The 12026-nt window shown below is 48.4% G+C and overlaps 1 protein-coding gene across 1 annotated transcript in view; it reads left to right on the top strand.

The window, feature by feature from the left end:
* Window positions 1-12026, top strand: part of XKR6 (XK related 6) — a 272450-nt gene that overhangs the window by 187144 nt on the left and 73280 nt on the right. The window lies entirely within an intron of this gene.

Raw genomic sequence — 12026 nt, 5'->3', positions numbered from 1 at the left:
GCTTTGCAGATAAGTTCATCTGTACCATTTTTCTAGATTCCACATATAAGCGATATTATACGATGTTTGTTTTTCTTTCTGACTTACTTCACTCTATGACAGTCTCTAGGTCTACCCACGAGAGGAGACTTTTTCTTTACACAGTAGACAAATTGCTGCTCAATTGGAATCAAGTATCACTGCTGTGAGATAATAGTTTAAATATATGAGAACCAAGGCTCTGCGCCTCCCTAGCTGTCTACCTCAGCTTCTATTTGCGGGAGCCTCAGGGCAGTGCGTTATAAGAGGCCGCTTCCTAACTGGGTGACCCTGAGCAGGTGACTTTTAATCCTCTGACCCTCAGTTTCCCCATCAAAAATGGGATTCTTCCTTCACAGGATTGTTTTTGAATAAGAATAGAAAATATATGTGTGGCATCTAACATTTAGCCTATGATCAATAAGCATTAGCTCTGTTTCTTATTTCCCATATGCCAAATCATTAGAGAAAGCCAGCAACTATTCTGTTGTTTCCTCCCCCTAAATCCAGATTTCAGATACGTATAGAGTTTCTTTAAAGTTGGGGCACGGGGTGGGGGGACTTCCCTGGTGGCTCAGTGGTTAAGAATCCGCCCGCCAATGCAGGGGACACGGGTTGGAGCCCTGGTCCGGGAAGATCCCACATGCCGCGGAGCAGCTAAGCCCGTGCGCCACAACTACTGAGCCCGTGTGCCTAGAGCCTGTGCTCTGCAACAAGAGAAGCCCGCGCGCCACAACGAAGAGCAGCCCCTGCTCAACACAACTAGAGAAAGCCCGCACACAGCAACAAAATCTCAATGCAGCCAAAAAAAGTTGGGGGAGGGGTGCACCTTCCTAAGCAGAAAGGCAAAGGCTTGAGGGCTTGAAATAGCCGAGAGAATCTCTAGGAAAGAATAATTATGCTCTAAAACATATATGTCTATCCAAATGCAGCTGTGTGTTCAGCGAGGAAGAAAACGATATGTCGTGATGCACTGTTTCTCACTGAGACACCATTTCAGCCTTGTGCGCTGCTTAGCTGCAGTGACCTTGTTTCTTCACCTGAGGGCACCAGGGCAGTAAGGCTGCATGTGGGCTCTGCTCCTGCTCTTTCACGCAGAGCTTCAAACACGCCTCTTGGCTTGACTCTGGGGAAAATCACTTCACCTCAGTCAGTCTGTTTTCTCATCTATAACTGGAGCATGTTGGGTTAGGTGTTCCCTGAGGTTCCTCCGAGGACAGAGCTTTCTGCTTGTCCTCACAGATGGACATGTCTATTAACTAAACCCATGGAAGGGTCAGACAGTTTCCTCTCTCGTATTTCTCTGAATCCTCTGAATTGTCCGTTTATAAGCCACATGAGAGTTCTCTAGGTTGGCCTTAAATCTTGGGGTCCTGGGAGAAGACTTCCTGACCCTGCCCATGACTTGCATAGTGGCCTGGAGCTGAGCATCTCCTGCTGTCCCAGGAGTGACTGATGGGGCTCCGTCTACACACGTTGATTCCCTTGCACCCCCGTCCGCAGGAGGAAGGCTAGTTACTTTGAAGCTTCCTCTCAACTCATTTATACCAACCAAACCAGGTGTAGAACAAGACTCATTTCTCCGTCTCCTTGGGCTACCTCACTGTTTGGTCAAATATGGCAAACAGCATTTTTTCAGAACTTTAAATTAATTTTGTCATCTAGGAAGAGACTGTTTGCCCCCCATGATGGTGGCCCAACTCTTCTCTTTTGAAACAAGAAAAGGCCGTTGATTTCTTTAAGCATTTTTGTTCTGGAAATGAAAAAGCATAAATAAAGAGAAAGCGCTCACTGATAAGTCCTCTGCCCAGAAACAATCTGTCAACGTTTTGCCTAGCTTTATTTTCATGTTTTCATTCACATTACTGAGATCACACTGTAAATACAATCTGCATGCTGGTTTTTTCTCTTAACATCATGTTATGAGTGTTTTCTCATGTCAGTAAAATAGAATTTGAGTGCTTGCACACGACTTCATAGAAGAGATGAATCATAAGTTAGCCATTTCCTCAAGGTTGGATGTTGAACTTGCCTCCGGTTTCATAAATGATGCTATGAACTAACTGAAATTTCCCTGACTTACTGTTACCTAAGTGTGTTTGAAAGAGTAAGACAGCTGGGCTTAGGAAGGGGAAGAAAAGCGTTTCTGTTACCTTCCAGTCGTGGAGTGTAGGGTACCCTGTACTTTACGTTTATTCTTTTCTAAAATAATTAATTAATTAATTTACTGGCTGCGTTGGGTCTTTGTTGCTGCAGGCCGGCTTTCTCGAGTTGCGGTGAGCGGGGGCTACTCTTTGTTGCGGTGTGTGGGCTTCTCATTGTGGTGGCTTCTCTTGTTGCCGAGCATGGGCTCTAGGCGTGCGGGCTTCAGCAGTTGTGGCATGCGGGCTCAGTAGTTGTGGCACGTGGGCTCAGTAGTTGTGGCTCATGGGCTCTAGAGCGCAGGCTCAATAGTTGTGGAGCACAGGCTTAGTTGCTCTGCGGCATGTAGGATCTTCCTGGACCAGGGCTTGAACCCGTGTCCCCTGCATTGACAGGTGGATTCTTAACCACTGCGCCACCAAGGAAGCCCCTGTGTTTATTCTTAGAATGATCATGGGAGCCAGGTTTTACGGATGGGAAACTGAGACTGCGAGAGATTTAGGAATTTGACTGTCAAGTCATGCAGCTAGTTAGCAGCTGTGTGGGATTTGACCTTGAGCTTGTCTGCCTGCAGAGCTGCCTTCTCCCTTGCTGCCATACTGCTTGGAGGCAGAAGGAGCAGAGTCTGTGGGGTCTGGGCTGCAGGGAGCTGATGGGCCCACCACCAAGGGGTGTTGAGATCTTAGCTGTTGGGGTGCTTGTCTGCGAGGGTCCAGGAGACCTGGAGCCCCGGGGGCAGTGGAGGAAGTGAGTGCCCAGCTTGATGAGCTGGGGAAAGTCAATCCACGGGGGTGTAGGGCTGAGGATCCGCCAAGGTTTCCAGCCTGCTTTGCAGAAAAGCAGCCCAGGTCCCTGCATCTTCAGCTTCTGCTCCTGTCCACCACTTTCCTCTACCACTCCTAGTAAATCTGAATCACAGTGTTTGGCTTTGTACTCATAAATTTTAAGTGGAGTTCTAACCAGGCCTGTCAGTAAGATGGAGAAGGGCGGGTGAGGAGAACTGAATTCTAGGAATCTGGACTATTTTTAAACACATCCTTGTTATTCTAGATCTTGCAGGTCATTGGTACCAGAGAAGAATTTTGCAGACCTGACAGCTGGTGTTAAAACAATTAGGCTCAAAATGACAACCAAGGGATGTGTGTGTGTGTGTGTGTGTGTGTGTGTGTGTGTGTGGCACCACACTTCCTCGTTCTCCTCCTTGAATCATGGGGAAGCTTTCCTAGGCATGTCTTGAGTGGGGCCAGCTGGGTTGGTGGGAGGATGGGTGATTTGGGGAGTGAGCTCCGGACTGTGCTTTGGGGGAAGGTGGTGACAACCCCTCTGTCGCACACACAGATGTCACCCCAGACCTGCGCTCCCCTCCCTGGCCTCAGCCTTCTCTCCCATAAACTGCAGGGCAGGGTGGGGAGGCGGGTAGTTAGGACCTCTCTAAATTCCCCTTCATCTCTAGATCTGGATCCTGTGATTGGGACCACAAATGCCTCTTGACATGCTATTTTATGGTCACTGTGGGTCCCTTTCCAGTCGTCCCCAACATTCTGCTCTGAGAGTCTATGGCTTAGCCTCTTGTTAACAGGAATTCTCTTGGGGGCGGGGGGCAAGAGACAGCTTTGTCTAGCTCCTTATCCTTCATGGCCTCCATCATTATCTGGACACAACGTATCTTTTATTTTCATCTTCCCCAGCACTTCCCAGGGTTCTCCAGAGAAAGAGAACCAATAAAAATAGAGATAGAGACAGAGTCAGAGAGAGAGTTATTATACAGAATTGGCTCACACAGGTATGGAGGCTGATGAGCCACAAAGTCTGTAGCTGGTAAGCTGGAGACCCAGGAGGGCTGACGTGTAATTCCAGTCTGAGTCTGAAGGCCCAGGAGCTGGTGGTGTAGTTGGCAGTCTGGCAAGCTCAAGACCTGAAGAGCTGATGTTTCAGTGTGAGTCTGAAGATGGGAAAAAAGTCATCCCAGTTCAAAGGCTGTCAAGCAGGAAGAATTCTCTCTTATTTGGGGAAGGGTCAGTCTTTTTCTTCTATTCAGGCCTTCACCTGATTGGAGGAGGCCCACCCACATTAGGAAGAGCAATCTGTTTTACTCAGTCTACTGATTCAAATGCTAATTTCACCCGGGAACACCCAGCATAATGTTTGACCAAATGTCTGGGCCCCCATGGCCCAGTCAGCTGACACATACAATTAACCATCACACCACCCAATATTCTTTACCCAGCCATACTCTCATGGCTTTTCATGCCCCCCTGCAGATGTTCATGTCCATAGGCCATTGCATGTGCTATCCCCTCCCCCTGGAATGGCCTCCTCTCCGTAACTCTCTTCTGTAAGAAGAAATTCTACCCATGGTGCCTTAATTATTTGTTTAAATGGTAACTCACCAGCTAGAAGGAGAGAACAGGGTTTGTGATATTCTGAGGTGGCTGAAAGCATAGACTCTGGGTTCAGAGCCTGGCTCTTCTGCTTGCTGGCTGTTCTGGCTTTGGGTTAATTTGTGCTCCATCTTCTTGATCTGCACAGTGGAGATTATAATAGTACTTCCTTCCTGGGGTTGCTGTGAGGATTGAGGGAGCTAAAACATGCAAAGCTCTTGGAACGGCATCTGACTCACAGAAAAGATGAGATACTTATAGGTCATATTGTTGTTGTTGCTGCAGTCCCTGGGCTAAGCAGGTGCCTGACATATACTGGATGCCCCGTAAGTCTTTGTTGAGTGGAGTCATTTACAATAAAGTATATATAGAAAATATGAAAGTCAGTACAGATGTTGTGGTCTGAGAGAAAAACTATGAAGACATGGGGTGTCCTCCTTGGAGAAAAAGTGCATATGATTAGAAAGGTCATGGTGAGTGCCTGTGTGTGTGTGTGTGTGCGCGTGCGTGCGTGCATCTGTCTGGCTGGTGGGGAAGGACTTTGCTTATTTCTCTCCCCCTCCCGTAAGGCCAGTCCTTTTCTCATGGACAGAAGTTGTCTTTACACAACCACATATGCACGATTCTGTTGACACCGCCTCTGCGTACAGAAGACAAAAAGCTAAGAAAATGGGGATGGGTGGGTGTCATGTTTTATTCTTCTTCAAAGAGGAAAATTGCAGAGGAAACCTGTAATTGGGAAAATTTTATTTCTTGCTCTCAGCAGAGTAGAGATGTGTTCCGTTCCTTCACACTTAACTTCCGCTGAATACGAAGCACGTAAGAAAAAAGTAGAGTGTATAGAAAAGCAACTCAAAGCCTCTCCTCACATTAGCTGGAGGCCATCAGAAAATATTGTCAGGAGAGGACAGAAATCACTGACAAAGGAGGAGAGTGAGCTTTGGAGCTTTGGAACTTTGGAGACACAGCTATGGTGAAGCTTAGTGTGCTCACTGGTCCCCTCACCCCCGGAAGTGCCCCTCAGTAGACCAGAGAGAATCACAGTGAGTTACAAAGGTATATTTTAGTCAATATCTATGGAAAATATTATTGATCTGAGAAGTTGATAGTAGATAATGATGACCAAAGAAAAACATTAAATTTTCTAGGCATTGCTTCCTTTAAAAGTTCTCTCTCCATTTAGATTTATGTGCACCTGAAGCATAGAATCCCAGAACTTAGTCCTGAAGGAGTTTTTGAGAGGATCTGTTTCAACCTCCGTGATCATGTAGGTAAGGAAACTGAGGCCCAAGAGGGTGACTCACCTGAGGACACATGGCCGGTGTAAATTGCAAATCTTTCATTGATCCATCACGTTCACCCAGTCCTCAGCTGACTGTGTTCAGCGAAGAGACGAGATATTGTCAAAAAGTTTCCAACACTTGGGGCTTCCCTGGTGGCGCAGTGGTTGGGAGTCCACCTGCCAATGCAGGGGATGCGGGTTTGAGCCCTGGCCCGGGAAGATCCCACATGCCACGGAGCAACTAAGCCCGTGCGCCACAACTACTGAGCCTGCACTCTAGAGCCCGCAAGCCACAACTACTGAAGCCCGCATGCTTAGAGCCCGTGCTCCACAACAAGAGAAGCCACCGCAATGAGAAGCCCGTGCACCACAATGAAGAGTGGCCCCTGCTTGCAGCAACTAGAGAAAATCCACACGCAGCAACAAAGACCCAACTCAGCCAAAAATAAATAAATAAATAAATAAATTTATAAAAAAAGATTCCAACACTTGGAGCCAAACCAAGTCAGGGGAGGGTATGAGATTTGTGGGTAATTGATGAATGGCGTGCGAATGTGCACAGATGCGTAACCTCTCCAGACGTCACCAAACAATAGAATAATATGCTGATTCCTAATCACTGGGACCCTGTCGTGATGGTCCAGCAGTATTGCCCCCAGCACCATTAGTCACAGTGAACACCAGCCTAGGCGGAGAACTCACTCTGGAACAAACTAACTTTTGTCCAGTTTATAGGCTGTGTTGGTTAATTTTATATGCCAAATTGCCTAGGCTAAATGGTGCCCAGACAACTGGTAAAACATTGTTTCTGGGTGTGTCTGCGAGGGTGTTTCCAGAGGACACTAGTATTTGAATTGGTGAACTGAGTAAAGCAGATGGCCCTCCCCAGTGTGGGGAGGCCCCATCCCGTCCACTAAGGGCTCCAATAGAACAAAAAGGCAGAGGAAAGGCAAATTCACTCTCTGTTGAGCCGAGACCTCCATCTTCTCCTGCCCTTGGACATCAGCACCCTCGGGTTCTCAGGCCTTTGGACTCGGACTGAAGGAATTACACCACTGGCTTTCCTCGTTCTCCAGTTTGCAGGCAACAGATCACGGGACTTCTCGGTCTCTGTAACCACGTGAGACAATCCCCTCTTCTGTATCTCTACCTATGTCCTACTGGTCTGTTTTCTCTGGAGAACGCTGGCTAGTACATAGACATAATTCCACCAGATCTTCACAACTACCCAGGCAGTAGGTAGAGTGAGTCATCCCCTACCCCAGACCCAGTCACAGAGCTCAGCCCCCTGCCCTGCTGCATCTCTGAATATCATCCAGGCTGGAACGAAAGTCATTCCCATGAGTGTCTCACGAGGTAGCTCGGATTTGTGGTAGACATGAGGGGAGAGAGAAAGATTGGAGCAAATGCAGATTAAAGCTCCCAGCCCAACTCAGTCCTGGCCATGCAGTCGAGTCCTGATCTCATTGGTACTGATATTCCCATGAAGTTCCTTGAAGGCTGACAGTTCCTTGAAGCCCGGCATCGAATGTAAACATGTAGGTCATTGTGCGTAGCTGTCTTATCCTGCAGAGAGTGGCCACTGCTACTCTAGGATTCTCAGCAGGTGACTGACCCCCACTAAAAAGGCTGGAGACCCCGTCTGGGGGTGCGGTATTTTGGTGGTGATGTGAGGGGGGGAGGTAGCCCTTTCCTTGGGATGTGGGGACCTTAAGGCCCTAAACAGTAGGACCAATCATGAGGAAGCATCTTGAGAAAATCCCGAGGATATTGATCATGGGGGACATGGGTTGCCCCCAGAGCCTGTCTTTGAAGGAACTAGATGTTGACTGGGAGGACCTTGCTGGGGCCGACCTGCTCGCCATACCTGGAGGAGGGGCCGCACCCCTGGTGGGCTTATTGCTCTCACATTTGCAGCATCCCCCTTGAAGGAGGCTCCCCTTCCTCCGGTAATTTCACCCTCTGCTATGCTATAGCCTCCAGTTAGGCAGCTTTCCTGATTTCTGGCTCAGCCTCGCGAATTAACACACCAAATTTAATAGCTCACAAATTGATTTTTCTGATCTCCTGCCTCTTACCAGCATACACTGGTAGCAAAGACAAAAATGCTTTCTTGTCTATACATCTTGCGTGGTCTCTGCTTGATGAGGCAGGTGGCTTCTTACAATGTGGGTCTAGCCTAAGTCCCCCTTGTTGCGGAATTTTCTCAGACAATGCTGTCTGAATACAAGGGAGACCTTGCCACCAGACTGGTGAATGTAGCTCAGGGGTTGAACGTACCTCTTAAACTGGCCTTGGCAAAGATGTGACTTGTGATAAAAGAAGTTTGTTTCTGTACATCACCATTTTCTTTTCCCTACCCCTTTGCTTTTTTTCTGTCCTTTTCCTGGGCTAAGAGGGAGGAAGACATCATGAGCTTTGGGATTAGGCAGATTTTTATTTGCATTCTGCCTCTACCATTTATTAGTTCTCGAGCTCAATTTACCAAAGTCCTCTGAGTTAGTTTCTTTATCTGTAAAATGGGTATGATTTTTCTCTTTTCTAGCTGTTCTGCTGATTAAATGGAGTAATACATGTGTAAGTGGAGGATAGGTACTTAATAAATATGTCTCCTTCATCCTCTGAGGCACCTGCATATGGAGATAATGTGGAAGTAACACATAGGTCGTTTCTAACTCTAATCGTTGAGCCTAGCTTCCAGATTTGGTTCTTAGAGTAACGGTGACCTTGTGACCAGGCTGAGGACAGTCAACTCATGGGGCGCCCCCCTCCACCTTCCATGTGGCATGGAGTCTCCTGCAGGTTTCCCACAAATCCTGAACTTTGAGCCCAAGTCCTGCAGTTGAGTCCTGCCTGGGAAGCATCAAACTCCAAGAGGCTTAGCCGAGTGCCACCCTCAGGAGCAAGCCAGGAACCAGGCCTGGGGAACTGGCCCAGTGAGGACAATGCAGTCACTCAAAAGAACAGTGTCTGGAGGTGTATGACAAGCTCAGGCTGGAGTCAGATCGGTGCGGATTTCCCTGGAGCTCCCAGGTTGTGATGTTGGTGGGTGGCCACGTTGCATCATGGGTGCTTAGAGAGGGACCTCAGCTCCCAGCTAGGGGTTGAGGTCAGGGCCCAGGGGCTGGCAGGGCTTTCAGGTGCCCAGCCAAGGAGAATGCAGTTTCTAGTGTTTCTGGCTGCAGCAGATGAGTGGAATACCACGCGGGATCTAGGCCACATGATGGGGGCCGACCCAGGCTGGGTGAGCACAGGGGTTTGCTGAGCTCAGACTTCACCCCAGACGCAGTCCTGCCAGCTTGGGGTGGCTTGAGGCTGCAGATGTGCAGCTTGTGTAGGGCTGAGTGGGGTGGGGAGCCCGAGACCCCCTTTGCAAGAGCCTGGCTTTTGGATGATTGAAACTCCAATGGAAGCATTCCAAAGGACCACAGAGGAGGAGCCCCAGGGTGTGTGAATGGGTTAGGAGTCAGGTGGGCTGGGGGCAGGGCTGCTCCATGACTACAGGACTCCAGGCCAGGGATGGGCTCAGGCTGAGGCGAGGAGGGAGGAGTGCAGCAGGGGGAAGACTCAGGGGGCAGCCACTCGGCCTCCCACCTCCTCTGCAGCCCCTTCTACCCTCCCTGCGTCAGGAGCTTCAGTTGCAGGGGTACCTGCTCCTGGAACCTGAGCTTTGAGGTGTGTCCCCCCTGAAGACTCAGGCCCCTCACAGCTCACCCTCGACCGGCTGGGCCGGGGCCTCCTCCCCCACGTCAACAGCTCTTTCTCTCCTTCCTTCCTTTTATGACGTCACCTCTCGCCACTGCCCTCACACCCCGTCCCCTCCTGCTGTCTGTTCCTCTGCCTCCTGACTGCAGGGCTGCCGCGAGTGGTAGGTGCTGATTAAGATGGATGGGTTCGTAAGAGGCGTTCAACGTGACTAGAATAAAAAGCACCACAGCCTCGCCTGGACGCCAGGGCGTACGGCCAGAAAGTAGCATCACTCGGGAGATGAGTTTACGACTGCAGCTTGTCCTTAAAATAGCATGTGCCCCTCCACGTTCCACTTTGGTTTCTATTTATATAAATGTAGATACGCGCACGTTGACATTTTTAAACAGAATCTTTTCTCGATTTCCCGCCTACCCTCTTCTCTTCCTCCTTATTTGTTAAGAGAGAACGGCACCAATTTTTAAAAGAAGTGTAAGGATCCAAGGTCACTGGGGAAAGGTGACATCCTCCGACCTTCTGAGGTGGTGTTCAGCTCCAGGTCAGCATGAGGGTAGCACCATTCAGGAACTTAGGGGAGCTGAGCTTGAGATCACCAATCTCCATTTGGCAATGCTCTCCCAGGGGCTGTGGGTGTGCCCCAAAGACCAGTCCCAGCATCAGCCATCCTCTTGGAGACTTGCTCTCCAGATACAGAATTGACTTGCTTGACACACAGTGGCTGCTTGGTTAGCAAGATGGAGGAGGTCAGGACACCTGTTCAAGGTCGTGTGGAAGTGGAGGCTTCCCTCCCAGGTCCTTCCTCCTGATGTCCAACCTAGGCCTCACTTTATGTTGGGAACAAGAGGGATGAGAGTTCCCTTTAACACGTCAGATGTATTTTAAAGGCTCACAGACTGCTACTCACTCAAAGTTGAACCCCGAGTTTCGAGTTTCTCAGTATTCAAAGAAATCGAGACCTTGTTTATGGACAGTGCCACTGAATTATCAAGAGAAGCACACCTGCCCCTCAAGGCAAGGAGGGAGCATTAGGAGCTGGTTAGACTCAAGATCCCCAGCATACAATCGGAGGGGTGGGCTAGATGAATTCTTCATTCTAATCAGTAGCCACTAAAATCTGTTGGTCTGTGGGGTGTGTGTGTGTGTGTGTGTGTGTTTATGGTTAAATGCAGCTATAGAATTTACCACCATCTATTAATTTTTTTGGTGAGCTCTTTGATAAATAATTGATAGCTGAACAGCAACAGGCTGGGAGATGATGATATCATCACTCTGCTATTTATAGATCTCCATCCCCTGAAGAGTGCAGATCTTGATATTTAGATTGTGAAGGCCTGTGGGTAGGACTCCTGCCCAGTTCTGTGCTTCCTGCTGTACCCATCATATGGCTGTCTCATGATATCCGTTGTCAACCACCTGTTTATAAACAGGAAGCTGAAATATGGAGCCAAGATCTAAATGGAGACTGGAATTACCCAGTTCTATTTTCCCACTAGGCTTTACTATATCTATCTATATCTATATCTGTATATGTATGTATGCATATATTTGGCAGCAAAACCAGAGAAGAACAGTGTTTGAACCAATTCCAATCTAGCTGTATGGTCAGGAATAAAAAGAAAAATGCTAACTTACACAGGATGAGGAAAGAAAGTTGAGTCAATAGAGATAGATACTGAAGATAAATTACTGAAGACAGTAATCCTGCAACTCTACCTTTAATGAAGTTTAGACTAGAAACCATGATTCTACTCTGGTCTGGGTCTAGAGGTTCACTGACTGCTCACTCAAGTCCATAGAAAACCTTTCTGGAACCTGGGTCATTCTTTGTGTGGAAGGCCCCTTAGAGTCTGCTTTTATGTTGATTTGAATGGTTGTTTTGCTGCAAATTGGGACCTGTAGCAATCCTGAGGACCCAGAAAAGATAGACTCATCTTGTTCAGATCTTAACATCCAAATTAATCTTGAAATAGAACGTGCTTCTTTCAACCCCCTGAATCAGAATGATCCCCAGGCTAGTCTGTGAGGAAGAGGGTCAAGGAAGAACTAACTAGAACTTTCAAGGGGAAAGGGGACGGCAACTTCAGCTAGGACAAATCTTTGAACTCTGAGAACAAGAGTGAGCTACAGTGGGTTGTGACCATGGACAGCTCCTGTTTGGACCAGAGAAGGCTTTTCAGAACCATGGTCAGCAACTCCCGGTGTGAGAACAGCGGTAAACTATTCTGCATCTGCTCCGCCCTGTCTCCCAGCCACACTGGCTTGTGACCGTGGACAGCTACTGGGTGGGTGGGTGGGGAGTGAGGGCACAGAGCAGATTTTTCAGAACCATGGCCAGAGGTAGCCCCACCCTAAAAGCCCCTGGATACCTCCATTGTACTGGAGCAATTCTTTGCTAACACTGCATTGAAAATTACTGTGTGTATAACCACTACCCATCCAGATACCAGGCTGTTGCAAAACTTAATGTGTGTGTGTGTGTGTGTGTGTGTTTGTGT

The sequence above is a fragment of the Pseudorca crassidens genome, chromosome 7, assembly GCF_039906515.1.
Source record: "Pseudorca crassidens isolate mPseCra1 chromosome 7, mPseCra1.hap1, whole genome shotgun sequence".
Classification (NCBI taxonomy): Eukaryota; Metazoa; Chordata; class Mammalia; order Artiodactyla; family Delphinidae; genus Pseudorca; species Pseudorca crassidens.
This window is presented reverse-complemented; position numbering and strand designations above follow the sequence as displayed.